The sequence below is a fragment of the Peromyscus maniculatus genome, chromosome 16 (genome assembly GCF_049852395.1).
Source record: "Peromyscus maniculatus bairdii isolate BWxNUB_F1_BW_parent chromosome 16, HU_Pman_BW_mat_3.1, whole genome shotgun sequence".
NCBI lineage: Eukaryota > Metazoa > Chordata > Mammalia > Rodentia > Cricetidae > Peromyscus > Peromyscus maniculatus.
The window spans coordinates 13,640,461-13,656,181 of record NC_134867.1 but is presented as its reverse complement, the minus strand read 5'-3'; the positions used below and the strand labels follow the sequence as shown (position 1 = coordinate 13,656,181).

The following is a 15,721-nucleotide window of genomic DNA, read 5'->3' as shown; positions in this document are numbered from 1 at the left end:
GGGTAATGGGTTATTGTGTGAGCTCTTAATATGACTTCACCAGGCATTAGAGGGTTCGGCAAAGCATTGAACGTTGGGCCCCAACTGAGCAGTGTAAACTAAAAACGGTTTTCAAAAAGAGATAAACAAGCATTGTTTTTTATGGCGTTTTAGGCAGAAATGGTATTGCTGGTGGAAAATAATATCTATGGAAGGTATAGTTAATTATAAGTCAAGTCTTTGTATTCCTTTTTGTTGCCGAGTGTAGCCAGTGTATTTTCACAATGTTACAGTGTTCTGTGTGGGAAGTTTCTCATTGAAAGCCTCGAAAGGGAGAAATTGATATTAAATGTTTCCTATTTGTTCAAGGTAGCTGGCAGATGGTGGAATAATTTTCTCTGGCTCTTCACAACAAAGGCAGGATTTCATTTTCTAAATGCATCCTAAAGCAGAACTAGAAAATAATAATTTTAAAAAAAACAGCCTAAGTCATAAAAAAGTTAACGTGTTCAGGTTGAAAAGTTGGACCCCAAGTTAGGTGTGTGGTAGCTTGGCTCAGTACTCTCAGGAGGTTGAGGCAGAAATAATACTGCCAGGAGTTCAAAACCAGCCTGGCTATGTAATGAATACCAGGTCAGTACATGGCTACGTTGCAAGACCCTGCCTGAAAAAGGAAGAAAAGAAAGGTTGGACCCAGGTAAGGCATCTGATAGAAACAATTGCTGCTCAGTTAGTTCCTGGTGCCCTAAATTGTTTCTTTTGTCTTTCCCATGCAAACTACTTAAATTGTAAGTGCAGTTAAGGTCCAAGTACTATCGTTTCCTGCCATTTTCCTCTCCTGTCACCTTATCCTGTGTTATTAGAAGGTGTGTTAGAATTTGAAGGAGCAGGAGAAACATTTATAGATATGAAGAATGCTCAGTGTTTGCAGATTAGGATATATGACAGTTTTCTGTAGTGGCTTGAATTTAAATAAAGCAAAAGAAAAACAATCATATTGATAAAATGATGATCTTAAGAATCTAAGATCTTGAAATAATCTTTACAAACACTGTAGAGTCAATTACTATAATTCATTTTACCAGCAAAGAATTCATTGTCAATGTATGTATATTCCATCCCTCAGATGTAAGAGGCTGCTTCTCTTAGAGCTCTGGATAGCCCTATAGTTATGTTTTAATAATGGAATCATAATTGTGCACACCAAATACTGATATGCACTGTATGGAACTACATGACCCATTCGTTTCTAAGTTTTCATTAGTATTTAGGGGTTTGCCCCTTCTTGTTAGTCTACTTCACTTTGGGGTCTTTTTGGCCTTTGATCTTGCTGCTTATTGGAGTGGGAAACTAGGCAATGACTTTTGTTAAGAGTTACGTTGAAATAAAAGTACTCAGACTCTGGGAGTGCCGTGTCCAAGGACTGCAGCGTAAGTGGTAAGTCAGTGCACTAGAGTCAGACCTAGGTCAGGTGCTTCCTTATTAATGTGCTGCCGTAACCTTGGGCAAGTCCCTTGACTTTCCTTGTGTTCGATTTTCACATCTATAAAATCAGGATAAGAACACAGCTTGCGGGAATGGAATGGCGTGCAGAGTGCTGTCATATCCAGGGAAGGCACCTCTCCCCTTTCACAAGTGCAATAGATGGACTATATAAAATGGTTTTCGAGCTTAATTTGTCCTGCAAAAGGATTCAGTGTTCTGTACTCTAGTGGCTTCCTACAGACTTACATTTCTTTCTCTGTTTTAAATCTATTATACTTTATTGCTGCCATTATTATAAGAGGAACTTGATTTATATTGTTCTGTAATCTCATGTTGATATGAATGTCTTCACCAGAAGAGCTCTAAGTTCTCAAGAGTATTGGCTGGGACCTGGGAGCTACTAAATAAATATACAATAGATAAATAAATGTATTTGCCTTCTTTCTGTCTCACATCAATTTGCATAGATGAAATTTCCATTTTATGGAGCATTCATTCATGCATGCATTTGAGCAAGAAATAGTGAATGCCATAGTAAGATCTAGAGACTAGTGGTAACAGTTTGCATATTCTGCTGAAGGGAGACAGGTCATAAAAAAGTAAATGAACATTTAATTTTATGTAGTAAGGGGAGAGTTCCTTGAGGCAAACCCCTCAAAGACAGATTTAGTATTCATTCATTCATTCTTCATTCATTTTGAGACAGGGCTTCCTGCCTCAGTCTGCCAGGTACTAGTATTGTGGACATACACCAGTGCATTTTTCTTATGAATAATTATCCATAAAGTGAGATTATTGTAGGAATCCAGACGTAGAAAATAGTTTCTATGAAGGCCTTGTGGCAAGAGCAAGTAACTGAGTTCTAAGACTTGAATGTGATTCAGGATGGTTGAAGTTCTCATTTTGAGAAGTTAGATAGACATAGCTTCAATACTTATTAATAATATTACTTATCTGTCCAACTATGAATAAGTTCCATACTGCTGTTCAACTCAGTTTTCTTATCTGCAAAGTGGGGATGATGCTAATAGTTCTTTATTCACAGTGCTGCTGTAAGAATAAAATGAACTAATGCCTGCAAAGCATGGATGATGTAACAGTCGAGGTTGTTATTGTTACCAGGCAGGATCTAGATCTCAGGAGAATTGTAGGCAATTGTAAGGAATGTAGACATCATCCCAGAACAATGGGAAGCCACTGCAGCTTTGAAGAAGATGGTAACATGATTGATAATGTTACAAGGAACATTCCAGAAGCAAGATGGAGAATGTGTTTCTAGGCTTAGGAGGGGATATGTCATATCAGTTGCAAGGTTGTTCTGTGGGAAAAAACAATAGTAGACTGGGATATGATAGAAGAGGAAAAAGGCACATGAATTTGAATGATAATGAGGAGTTAGAATCCACAGGATATGGTATTTAAATAGTTCAGGAAATGAAGAAAATAAAAGCAAAATCTGTGATTTGATTTACTTAGTGCATAATGTAACAAGACTGGCAAGGTCCATTTAGGAGAAGAGTTAGTTCTTTTTCATACATGCTGAGTGAGGGTAAGCTGTTTCTGAGGCATCCACAGGAGGTTGCTCCTCACTGGATTTGTGTCTCCTCTGCTGCGATTCTCTTCCACTTCTCCAGACTTAACCCACCCTTCAGCTTGCTGTCCACCTACATAGCCACAGAGCCCTTCATCTGCCCTGCAGAGCTGACCGCATTACTTCCCAGTCTACAGCCCATTATGGTAGAGCGTGGCCTTAACATGGCCCCTAGTGCCTAGCATCCTGTAACCTGCACTTCCCTCCCCGGCCTCACTGCCCACCTCCTTGTCCACAGTCTGGTGTCTGTCTCACGTGGGCATTGAGCAGTCGTTTGAATTAGGCTCCGTGGTGCGCACGCAGCCAACGCGGAGCTGCATGTAAGATTCCTGAAGCTGCTCCTACAGGCCTTGAACTACTTCGATCACCTCCGAGGACTGGTCAGCAAGGGAGGGCAATGGATTCGATTCCAAATGACCACTAGACCTGTAAAAAATGAGCACATTGGTAGACAACATCTTTTTATACACCTCTTCTCAGTTTGTTGATTTCATATCAACAATATATTAAAATCCGTTCAAGAGTTACTGTATACCAAGCACTGTACTTGAAATTGGAGGAACAGGGAAATGTTTCCCCTGCTTCTCCCCAGGTCCCCTTTCTCATTTTTGCTGAATTTAAAAGATATCCCATTACACCTCTTAATACTCAATTCTCTAAACAAAGGACCAGAGGAACTAACTCAGGCCCACTTATTGTCCAAGTCACTACCGAAGTAGTCTTGATGCCTAAATAAAATTATGGTAAAAGATGTAAGTGCATCTATGATCGAATGATTATAAAAAGAGAAAACATGCATAAACTTGCTAGTGATTAGCACTGGAAATAATTTGGCTTAAGGGGTGGATTTGGACTAAGTCATTGAACACTTTGGTACGTGAGGTGGGCAGGGTTTCCTTCATGAACCTTGAAGCACTGCCTGTGATGCGCTTGGATGGCTGACAGAGCACCTCTCTTGTATCTAACTGGGTAGCATATTATAGCAGATGTATGTTTAGTGCACGCACGCACAGGTCCAGAACAGTTTAATTCTGATGAACTGTAGACACATTGGCATTCCTGCTTTCCATCTGCAGTCACGACCTTCCTATGTCTCTGTCGCTGAGAAGAAAGGCTTTTCCCTCGGGAGACTTTGCCACAGACTTGCCCTCAGTTTCCCTCGTCCAGAGTGGGCCACAGGTACCTTTCTCAGCCAGGCATTGGCGGGGAAGTTGGGCATTTCTACTTTTAGTTTGTATTAATAAGCGTTCAAGCCTTAAGGACCAGGAGGCGCCCTCCTAACACTCGACAGCACTGTGTGCTGGTGAGAAGAATAGAAGGGAGGTGGGAGACTGTCATGTCCAGTTAGAGGTGCCCTTTCATCTGCTTGTACATAGCTGGCCAGTAAATCACTTGGTCTATTTATAACTTGGATTTTATTAATTAGAAGTCTATCTAATTCATTTACTATGGGGGCTATAAAATATAATAACTTATAGCAGAGTAGGAACATTCTAGAAGCAGATTTGGTCTTTTGTTGTTACAGTGTTTCTGTGTAGCCCTGGCTGTCCTGGAACTCGCTCTGTAGACCAGATTGGCCTTGAACTCAGAGATTGGCCTGCCTCTGCGTCCTGAGTGCTGAGGTTAAAAGCATTCACCATCATCCTTTCCTATCTTTTTAGACACTAAGAGCCCAGTCTCTTTTCCCCAGAAGGTGCTGTGGTTGACTTCTTTATTCATTGCCTTCTTTCATTCCTATCCTTGACTACTTTCTATCTTTGTGAGGAAGATACTATTTACTGTCAAACTTCTGAGTGCTTTTTGGGTAGAACCTCATGGATCCCTCCCCCTCAATGAACCTCATGGGTCGCTCCCCTTCAATGAACCTCATGGATCCCTCCCCCTCAGTGAACCTCATGGATCCCTCCCCCTCAATGAACCTCATGGGTCGCTCCCCCTCAGTGAACCTCATGGATCCCTCCCCCTCAATGAACCTCATGGGTCGCTCCCCCTCAGTGAACCTCATGGATCCCTCCCCCTCAGTGAACCTCATGGATCCCTCCCCCTCAATGAACCTCATGGATCCCTCCCCCTCAATGAACCTCATGGATCTCTCCCCCTCAATGAACCTCATGGATCCCTCCCCCTCAATGAACCTCATGGATCCCTCCCCCTCAATGAACCTCATGGGTCGCTCCCCCTCAATGAACCTCATGGATCTCTCCCCCTCAATGAACCTCATGGGTCGCTCCCCCTCAGTGAACCTCATGGATCCCTCCCCCTCAATGAACCTCATGGATTGCTCCCCCTCAATGAACCTCATGGGTCGCTCCCTCTCAGTGAACCTCATGGATCCCTCCCCCTCAATGAACCTCATGGGTCGCTCCCCCTCAGTGAACCTCATGGATCCCTCCCCCTCAATGAACCTCATGGATCCCTCCCCCTCAATGAACCTCTTGGATCCCTCTCCCTCAATGAACCTCATGGATCGCTCCCCCTCAATGGTTTGAGGCCAAATAGAGGCAACAAATAACTTGGTCTTGCTATGAATCCCAGGATGGTCTAGAACTTTTGGAGATCAGGCTCTTGAGTACTGGAATGCTGGAATGAAAGGTGTGTGCCACCATGCCCAACTAGAAAGAACAAACTCCCTCCCTCCCTCCCTCCCTCCCTCCCTCCCTCCCTCCCTCCCTCTTCTGGTTCTGGCACACGCTGTACCATGAGCTGCCCTCAGCCCCCAATCTTCCCCCAATCTTCCCTTTTCCCCCTGCTTACAGGATGAATCCCATCTATTTATCTACCCTCATTATCTGCCATTGTGACCTCTTTACAAAACATAAACGCACCCTGACCTCGTCCCTTGTGTGTCTTCAGAGCGGTTGAAATGAAAGGCATGCATTTTTTTAAAAGTTCTCAAATTTCATATTTTATTCTTGTCACAGTGCTTCAAATGGCCTCTACCATGAAAAAAAAATGTTTTAAAATGGTATTGTAACACATTTATTTTGTTTGTAAATGGAATGTGCTGTTTTGTACAAAGATGAAATGTTAAACAGTTGAGTGTTAAATTTCGGTTTAAGGCCACAGGTTATTCATGACATCATGGAAGTTTCTTTGAAACAGTAGTTTAGCTTAATTAGAATTTTTTTCCCATCACCAATACTTTTGACCTACTATGCTGGTATGTACAGATGGTTCATGATGTAAAGAATTATAAAATAACTATGCCATAGTATTTATTTTAGCATACATTTACTTTCCTCTTGATAGGCCGTAAGAAATTTGCAAAATCTTTTTACTGCTTGAATAGGTTATAAATTAATAATTAACTTGACTAATTAAAGATTTCTTGAAACCTTTTCTCTGGTAGAATCTTGAATGTAATAAAGAATTGTTAATTGCCTAAAATTTTGACAAAATGGGCACTATTTGGTGTTATGTATAATTTTAAAGAATTTTTGTATTTAAAAGCAGGCAGTATTTATGTTGTAGGAATTAGCAGGATTGGAAGGACCCATGGACATGGGGGTGGGTGTCTTGGACTCTGTGAAAGGTCCGAGTCTATACTGGGGGAGGAAGACAGTTTAAAATGCATGAAAAGTGAGTGTTGTTGGGAGGACATCCTCAGCAAGCGACCTTTGCCACCGATTTTAATCCGGTCCTTATCAGGTTTTTTATCTCCCCTCTCCCCACACACACTGTGGTAAATGGATTTTTTATAGGGGTCGATGGAAAATGGGATTTATTTTGACCCAGGCTTTCTAGCTCTTATTTGTTACATGAAGTGAGAAAGACTTTAAGTGACCTTGAAGAAATGACTGAGTGCTCCAGTTAACTGGCATCGTGTGCTCAGGACATCAGATTGGGAGGGCTTTTCAGAATATTTGGTGATTACATTCTAAGGGCGGCAGGAGACTTGAAATGTAAGTATGTATTTCATGCTTGTCTTTCTTACTGTTGGTTACTGTATGCAGCCTTGCCCCTGTCAATGAGCATGCACTTACCTGTACAGTAATGCTCAGAGAGAAGGGCCCCAGGAGAGTTCTGTCTGTCCAGTGGACATACACTTGTCTGTACAATAATGCACGAGAGAAGAGCTCCGGGAGAGTTCTGTCTGTCCAGTGGACATACACTTGTCTGTACAGTAATGCATGAGAGAAGGTCCCCAGGAGAGTTCTGTCTGTCCAGTGGACATACGCTTGTCTGTACAGTAGTGCATGAGAGAAGGGCCCCAGGAGAGTTCTGTCTGTCCAGTGGACATACGCTTGTCTGTACAGTAGTGCATGAGAGAAGGGCCCCAGGAGAGTTCTGTCTTACACGCTTGTTTTGTTAAAAATCTTTTCACTGGAAACATTTTGGGACTCTCTGTAGAACGTCTGTGGGATCGTTATTTATTTATTAGACTTTCCTGTTGACTTCTGTTGTTGGTAAGCATCTCTGTATCACTTACTGTGTGGTATGCTTTCAAATGTGAGTTTATAGGAATGGAAAATCATGAGAAATTTAACAGCGGAAGAATTTGCCCATCCTTTTATATTGTAACTTTTTTTTTTTTTTTTTTTGGTTTTTCGAGACAGGGTTTCTCTGTGTAGCTTTGCGCCTTTCCTGGGACTCACTTGGTAGTCCAGGCTGGCCTTGAACTCACAGAGATCCACCTGGCTCTGCCTCCCCAGTGCTGGGATTAAAGGCGTGCGCCACCACCGCCCGGCCATATTGTAACTTTTTTCATGACTATTTATTTAAAAATCTTAACCCTTGGAACTGAAGTTATGGTGGTCAACCATCCTGTGGGTTCTGGGAACAAAACATGGGTCCTCTACAAGAACTCTTAACCACTGAGCCATCTCTTCAGCCCCATAAATTTTAACCTTATTTTTAAGTTAAGCTAAAGAAGATCTTTCTAAAATTATAAATTGTTAAAATTTCTTTAAGACACGTTCTTAGCCACCTTTCTCCTGGAATCCACCCCATGGCCTTGACGATACTAGACAGGTGCTCTACCACTGGCTCACATCCTTATCATAAGCTTTTCAACCATACTGAAGGGAAACAAGGTTTACTTACTTTATAATGCTTTAAACTTTTTTGTACATTTATTTCTCTGTTGTGGTGGTGGTGCCATGCTTGCACATGGAGATCACAGGTCAGCTTGTGTGAATTGGTTCCTCCTTGTGGGTTCTGAACATCAAGCTAAGCTTGTCAGGTTGGATGGCGAGATGCCTTTACCTACTGAGCCATCCAGCTGGCCTGACTTTATTTGTTGATTATCATATGTTAATTATACATAATAATGGGTTTATTTTCATGCATAGGCATAATATATTTCAATCATGTTCACCTCCTACCATCTCTTGTCCTTCTCCTCTCCTACTAATCCCCTTGCTGATCTATCCAGCTCGTTTCTGTCATGATGGTGTCTGTGTGACTTACCGAGTGTCACTAGGCTGGGAAACAAAAGTTTATGATGTAAATTTTATAACTTACAGTAACCCACTCAACTTTGAATATATACAATAATAAATACACATTTTTAGTGAGCAGTATTCATTTAGTATTTTCACTTAAAAACTATTCAAACTGACAAGCTGATAAATATTTATCCTTTAAAAATCATTAACCATGTGGCTCTGCTAAGTCTTGACTGTGTGTGTAAACTCAGTAGTCTGTTAGGATTTTAGTTACAAAAGTGCACATTGACTACGCCAAGAGCTCGGCATTTGACAGGCGTTGCACACTTGTCTTTTAATTTTGCACGATTTCATTTTCCAGCACATTGGCAGGTGTTCGCTGTCTATAATTATAACTGAGTAACTTTTCAAATGCTATTCATAGCCTAAACACAGTGAAAGATTCTTCCGATCATGTGATAAAGACCAAGCCTTCCAAAATAGTAGTAGAGTGATGTTTTGAGTGGTACTGGAGGGTATATTTAAGAGAAGCCTTTTAGAACTCAGAAGTGATTTAAAAGATAGGGAGATAAGTTGTCACAGAATAAAATTTCTCAGTCATCAGTTCTCAGGGTTTTGATAGTGATTACATATCAAGTTAATTTTTTTTATCTAGTAAGTTTTTTATCTAATAAACATCAACTGTTACATTATAAAATTTAATATATCTTTTGTTAAAAGGTTTAAGTATGAAAAAATAATTGAAATTTATTGAGACAGTGTAGATTTTACCATTGAACCTGTTGAAATATTTTATCTTAATTCATTCAAAATTTATTGTGTGTCTAATATATACCAGTCACTATGTTTGCAGGTTTTGAGTTTTGTTTTTTGAGATAGGGTTTCACAATGTAGCTTTTAGACTTAACTGGCCTGGAACTCGCTGTGTAGACCAGGTTGGCCGCAAACTCCCATAGATCCTCATGCTTTTGCCTCCAGAAGGAGCGTGCTGTTTATGCGTTTTTTGATGTAGGAAAGAAAAAGCATAGGTTTTGTCCTTTAAAAATTGGGCCTCTACTTAAAACAAACAAAACAAAAATACAACCTTGTATTCTTCTTATTCCTGGGTTATTCTAATTTCTAGGTATCATCCTAAATATCCATAGTTTGACTTTGAGTCTTGAAGGTTAAATAATTGTTTCACCAGTTAGCCTCTGTAGCCTCAGTTTCTTCATCTAAGAATTGACATTTTATTATTTACCTTGTGATGTGATTATAAAATGTAAAGGCAAAGGCACCAAGCACATGGAATCCTGCACCATGCTGTGGTAGCTGCAGAAGCAGGTTGGGGCTGAGTTAGTGAGGTGAGCACATGGAACCCTGCACCATGCTGTGGTGGCTGCAGAAGCAGGTTGGGGCAGAGTTAGTGAGGTGAGTGCAGGAACTCAGGGACTCAAGGTGCAGACAGTAAGTGACAGAGTTGAGTGCTCACCCTAAACGACATTTATAACCCCTGTAAGGCTCCCAGAGCATTGTGGGAAAGGTAGAGAAAGATGAAAGAGCTGGAAGATAAGGGGAGCCCTTGTGAGGCACTATCGTATTTTTTTTTTTTTTTTTTTTTTTTTTTTTGGTTTTTCGAGACAGGGTTTCTCTGTGTAGCTTTGCGCCTTTCCTGGGACTCACTTGGTAGCCCAGGCTGGCCTCGAACTCACAGAGATCCGCCTGGCTCTGCCTCCCGAGTGCTGGGATTAAAGGCGTGCGCCACCACCGCCCGGCTTGTATTTTTTAATTAATGTATTTTTTTTTTTTTTTTTTTTTTTTTTTTTTTTTTTTGGTTTTTCGAGACAGGGTTTCTCTGTGTAGCTTTGCGCCTTTCCAGTTCCACACTTTGGAGACCAGGCTGGTCTCGAACTCACAGAGATCCGCCTGGCTCTGCCTCCCGAGTGCTGGGATTAAAGGCGTGCGCCACCACCGCCCGGCTTGTATTTTTTAATTAATGTATTTATTTTACATCCTGGCCTCAGTTTTCCCTCCCTCCTCTCCTCCCATTTCCTCTCCTTCACCCCTGTTTTCAGGTCCTATGCACTCCTCCATTTCTGTTCAGGGAAAGGCAGGCCTCACATGGATATCAACAAAACATGGCGTATCAAGTTGCAGTAAGACTAAACACCTTCCCTTGTATTAGGACTGAGCAAGGCAACCCAGTATGAGGAGTAGGTTCCCAAAAACTGGTAACAGAGTCAGAGACAGCCCCCATTCCCACTGTTAGGAGTCCCACAAATAGACCAAGCTACAACTGTAACATATGCAGAGTGCCTAGGTCAGTCCCCTGCAGGCTCCCTGGTTGTCTGGAGGCGCCATCTTCTGGCTATGACATAGCTGGTTATGTGCACTGAGCTTGTGCAAAGCCTGCCTGTCGACAGCCAGCCACTGCTGTGGCAGAAACCGTGGGACCATTAGTCTCCCTGCTGAATTTTTGGCTACAGGTGGATTCTAGAAGAGAGGAGTTAAGAATAAACGCTTGGAGCTTCTGCTTATCTCCAGAACTAGGATGAAGATGATGATGAAGATGATGATGATGATGATGATGATGATGATGTCGTCGATGCTGATGCCCATGAACTTACATGCTGGTGCAGAAAATTCAGGGAAAATGGAAGCATGTAGAAGTGGGTCTGGCTCACAATAGTGCTCCGAATAGGGTGAGGTGGTTAACTTAATCCATCTTCTACCTGATGAGTCAAAGTCCACAGCTTTAGGAGTGGACGGCTCAGTTGTTATGTAATTGATTTCCATGGATCCCCGGGATATGCATGTGTCAGCACTCCTGGGCCTTTGGAACATGCAATTCTATGCTCATACATCACCTGCCTAAGGCTAATGTTCTGTTGTCATGGATTGTTCTGGCCCCGGATAAGCATTAGACTTTGCCCAGAGCTGATAGCAAATCCTGGAGTAGCATCCACACCTCACTGTATTCCAGTATCACTCTGGGAGGCCATCTTGGCACCAGCAGTAAGGATGGCAAGCAGCTGAATGCATCATCCAGGTGATCAAGTGCTCATTGAGAAGTGTGTAGCCAAAGCCCATCAGGCTTCTGGGCCTGGGGACAGCATTAGAGGATCACTGTCAAGACCATAGGCTGTAGAGTTAGCCACACCTTGATCCAAGTCCTGTGTCTAGGTTTCTTAAACCCCTGCTCACAGTGGCGAGGCCTGTGTAGTGCTGAAATGAAGGTTAGGTCTTAGCAGTCTGTTTGAACCCCTCGTTCTGGGAAAGGCCTTGGGAAGTTATCCCTCTGGCACAGTATGCCCTTAGTTCCCCCAAGTCCCTAGGAAACCGAAAGGATTTTTTTGTTCTTGTTTTTTTGTTTTGTTTTGTTTTGCTTTTTATCTACTTTGCAGGTTCTCTGCCTAGGGGAAGTAGCATTTCTAGAAACCAAAATTAAGGATTATACAAATACTGTTTTAATTCCCTGGAAACTGGATTCCGCTCAGATCATGTTATCTGTTAATTTCACTTACAAACATTTTGCTAGGAGTTAGGTCTTCAGGGACACAGAGTATAGGAAAGCAGGGGACAGTTCATATGCCAGCTTATGAGTGAGCAGATGAATCCTCCTGCCTGGTACTTAGAGACAGTTGTCTGCTACGGATGCTAGGTGCTGTGCACTTCCTGCATCTGCTGAGGCCAGCAAGCCTGCCCATGGTGTCCCCACTCTGCACACCCCAGTGGGAATCCCCCAGGTAGCTCTTTGCCTCTTGCCATACAGTTGGCTCAGCCCAGAAAGATTGACATCATTTAGAACAAGGCATCTAAGCCAAGATCACATTGTCATTTTGATCCTCCAGAAGAGGGGAGGGGTTGAAGAGGTTTCGTCCCCACCTTCTCTCAGTGTGTGGCTTTTCTGAGCTCCTGTGCCTGTCCTCTGTCCTTCTCACGGATCAGCTGAAGGGGAACGAAGGCAGAGATTGCAGTTGGTTCTCTCCTGGTCACTTCAAACATGTGGAGTTGGACCGAGATACTTTAAATCATTTTCTACAGTATGTATATTTTTTTGAGTAGAGGGGAAACAAAGGTCATTCTGAATACCAAGCCTGGTTTTTAGTCCTTTTCACTTAGTTAACGAGTCATGAATCAGTCTTTACAATATCGTATGGTTATAGGTATTATCATCATTTTATACGTTAAAATCACTTGGCCAAGACATCATAGCTAGTTAAGGAGCAGCTATGTTTCAAAGTAGGCCATGAGACTCTTCACCATTATACAACATGATCTGAATAAAGATTTAATAAAATATTAGCCGTCAGTATATATTACTAAATTATTTTGCCTTAAAAGTATAATTAAATTGTTTCTTAATCCCCGACCCATCTTGAAATTGCATTTGAACCCTGGTGATCTTCATGTTTTACTGTGGTATCTAACTTTCATGACATTGTCATTATCCATTTCTACTGACTGCCTGGAGTCTGCGAGGCGGGAACTGGGACACACAGAAGGCTTAGCTTTACCTTAAGAGAGGCTCAGTCAGCTGACTGCTTTAACGCACTGCCTGAAAGGGGATGTGGTATATTTCCATGAGTAATCGGCCGAAGATTACTCTGAGTGTTAAAAGAGCATTCTCCTAGGTAGTTGCTGGTTGCCATGGCAGTGCTGGCATTGTGAGTGTTGTAGTAACTCCTTGCAGTGATCTTATTTTAGACTAGTGTTCTGAAGTGCTGAAAGTCCCCTGCCCGCCCCGCAAGCACCTCCAGTGGAAAAGTACTGGCTTGATCGCCGCCTTCGGGCTGTGGCTCACAGGCTGCACTGTCGTGGGCTTGAACAAACAGTGCAGGAGTGTGAGCGGTTTTCCTGTGCACCGTGAACGTTTGAAATCTACCACAATAGGGTAGTGCATTACAAGCGGACAGCAGGTTGTTGACTGCACAAGGAAAGGACCTCGACTGTCTTGTGAGAAGTCAAGCCCGACTCTGTAACACCCCGAGCTCATATAGAAACGATTCTTCCATTTGCTGGTCTCCCGAGCCTACTCGAAAGTCATTTGGTTCCTTGTTCTGGTTATTAGGGAAAGGTTGTCATAGAACCACAAAGGATTGTGTTTAAGCAGTATAAAAAAGTATCCTTTTTGTGTGTGTGTGTTTTCCATATTCAGCATTTACCTGCTTAAACTGTTACATTTCATTGTACTAATTTCTTACATTGTAAACTGACTAAATTATACAGTGACTTTAAGAACTTAACTTGATTGAGTGTCTGAACTAACATTCAGAATGATTTTTTCTGAGACAGTCTCATGTAATCTCTCCCATTCCCATCCCAAATTCCCTGTGTTCCCGAGGATGGCCCTAAATTCTTGATCCTCCTCCTGCCTCTGCCTCTGAGTTCTGATATTACACACCAGTACCACTGTGCCCAGCCTAGTGCAATTATTGAAGCTTTTTAAAAATTTGCATATGTATTACAAAACAGATTTAAAATATTTTACTGATATTATAAAATTGTGAATCCTACTATAATTATATCAATAAGCACAAAATAGTTTCAAATTCATAATTGCCACTTATTAACTTTTATGTACTACTTAATAGGTCAATGTTTTGATATCTATGGCATATGCACTAAAATTCCATTATTCAATGATAGAGTAATGGTGTTGGCAAATGACCATGTCAAAATAAATGAGATCTCTAAGTACTATACTATATTTCATGAATGGCAACTATCAACAAATAATTATATTAATTTTGTTCCTAAATATACTTTTTCCTCCATGTCCACTGGTCCCAATCAGCATGTTTAGCTACCTGAAGATCAAAAGTATTTGGCTCAGTTGGTAGTGTCTGCCTGACATGCACAAAGCCTTGGGTTTGATCCCCCACAGCATGGTGGTAGATGCCTGTACTCCCAGCCTGGGGAGGCAGAGGAAGGAGAAGCAGAAAGTCAGGGTCATCCTCAGCTAACGGTGAGTTGAAGCCAGCTCATGAGACCCTGTTTAAAAACAAAAGCAAACTTTTGGTGAGGGGGCATTGTGTCTGTACTGAACATGTACACTCTTGTCATTTCCTAAACAGTATAGTAGAACTACCATTTACGTTGTATAAACATTATATGCAATCTAAAGATGATATAACGTATATGGAAGGATGTGTATAGGGACAGAGAGAACACAATAGTTCATCACTCTTTATTGAAGATGTAAACGTATCTTATACACTATATCAAGTCCTGAGGTGTCAATTTCAGGCTAGCCATTTTTTTTTTCATTTATCAGTTTAACATAAAAAAATTTTTTTTCAGGGGCTGGAAGATGGCTTAGTGGTTAAGAGCACTGACTGCTCTTCTAGAGGACCCAGGTTCAGTTCCCAGCAGCCACATGATGGCTCACAACCTCCTGTAGCTCCAGTTCCAGGGAAATCAGACTCCCTATTCTGACCTCTCTGGGTACCAGGCATGCACTAGTGCCCAGACTTGAATTCAGGCAAAACACCCGTACGTATTATAAATAAACAAATAAACAAATAGACAAACAAACAAGTTCATTCAGGCAAAACACCCGTACGTATTATAAATAAACAAATAGACAAACAAGTTTTGAGACAAAATTTGACCCCAAACTAGAATTTGTGTTTGGCCTTTATACTAAGAAATAAGTTGGCCGGGCAGTGGTGGCGCACGCCTTTAATCCCAGCACTCGGGAGGCAGAGCCAGGCGGATCTTTGTGAGTTCGAGGCCAGCCTGGACTACCAAGTGAGTTCCAGGAAAGGCGCAAAGTTACACAGAGAAACCCTGTCTCGAAAAACCAAAAAAAAAAAAAAGAAAGAAAGAAAGAAATAAGTTATTACTAAATATATTTTTATTATTCCCTTAGTAGTAATTATTCAGATAAAAAGGTGCCTACACTGGGTGTGGTGGTAGACCCAGAATTTGAGAGGCTAAGGCAGGAGGATGACTATAAATTGAAGGTTAGCCTCATTTACATAATGAGTTTCAGGCCAGCCAGGGCTGCATAGTAAGACTCTGTAAAATAAAAATAAAACAAAAAAGAAACAGTTGCTAATTCTAGCCTGCGATGTCTTTGAGTTTTGGAAATTAAGGAGTAGTAATATCCAAATATTCAAGTATTGAGTAAGTAATAGTCCTCCATTTTCTTTTTAAGTCTTTTTAAATGACACTTATTTATTTTATGTGTGTATATATGTGTTCACATGCCATGGCACGTGTAGAAGTCAGAGGACAACTTGTAAGAACCAGTTTTCTACATCATGTAGGTCCCAGAGGTCCAACTCAGGCTGGC

The 15,721-nt window shown here is 41.6% G+C and overlaps 1 protein-coding gene across 1 annotated transcript in view; it reads left to right on the top strand.

Moving 5' to 3' along the window:
• Sesn1 (sestrin 1) overlaps positions 1–15,721 on the top strand; it is a 96,109-nt gene that overhangs the window by 1,074 nt on the left and 79,314 nt on the right. The gene's annotated exons all lie outside the window — the stretch shown is intronic.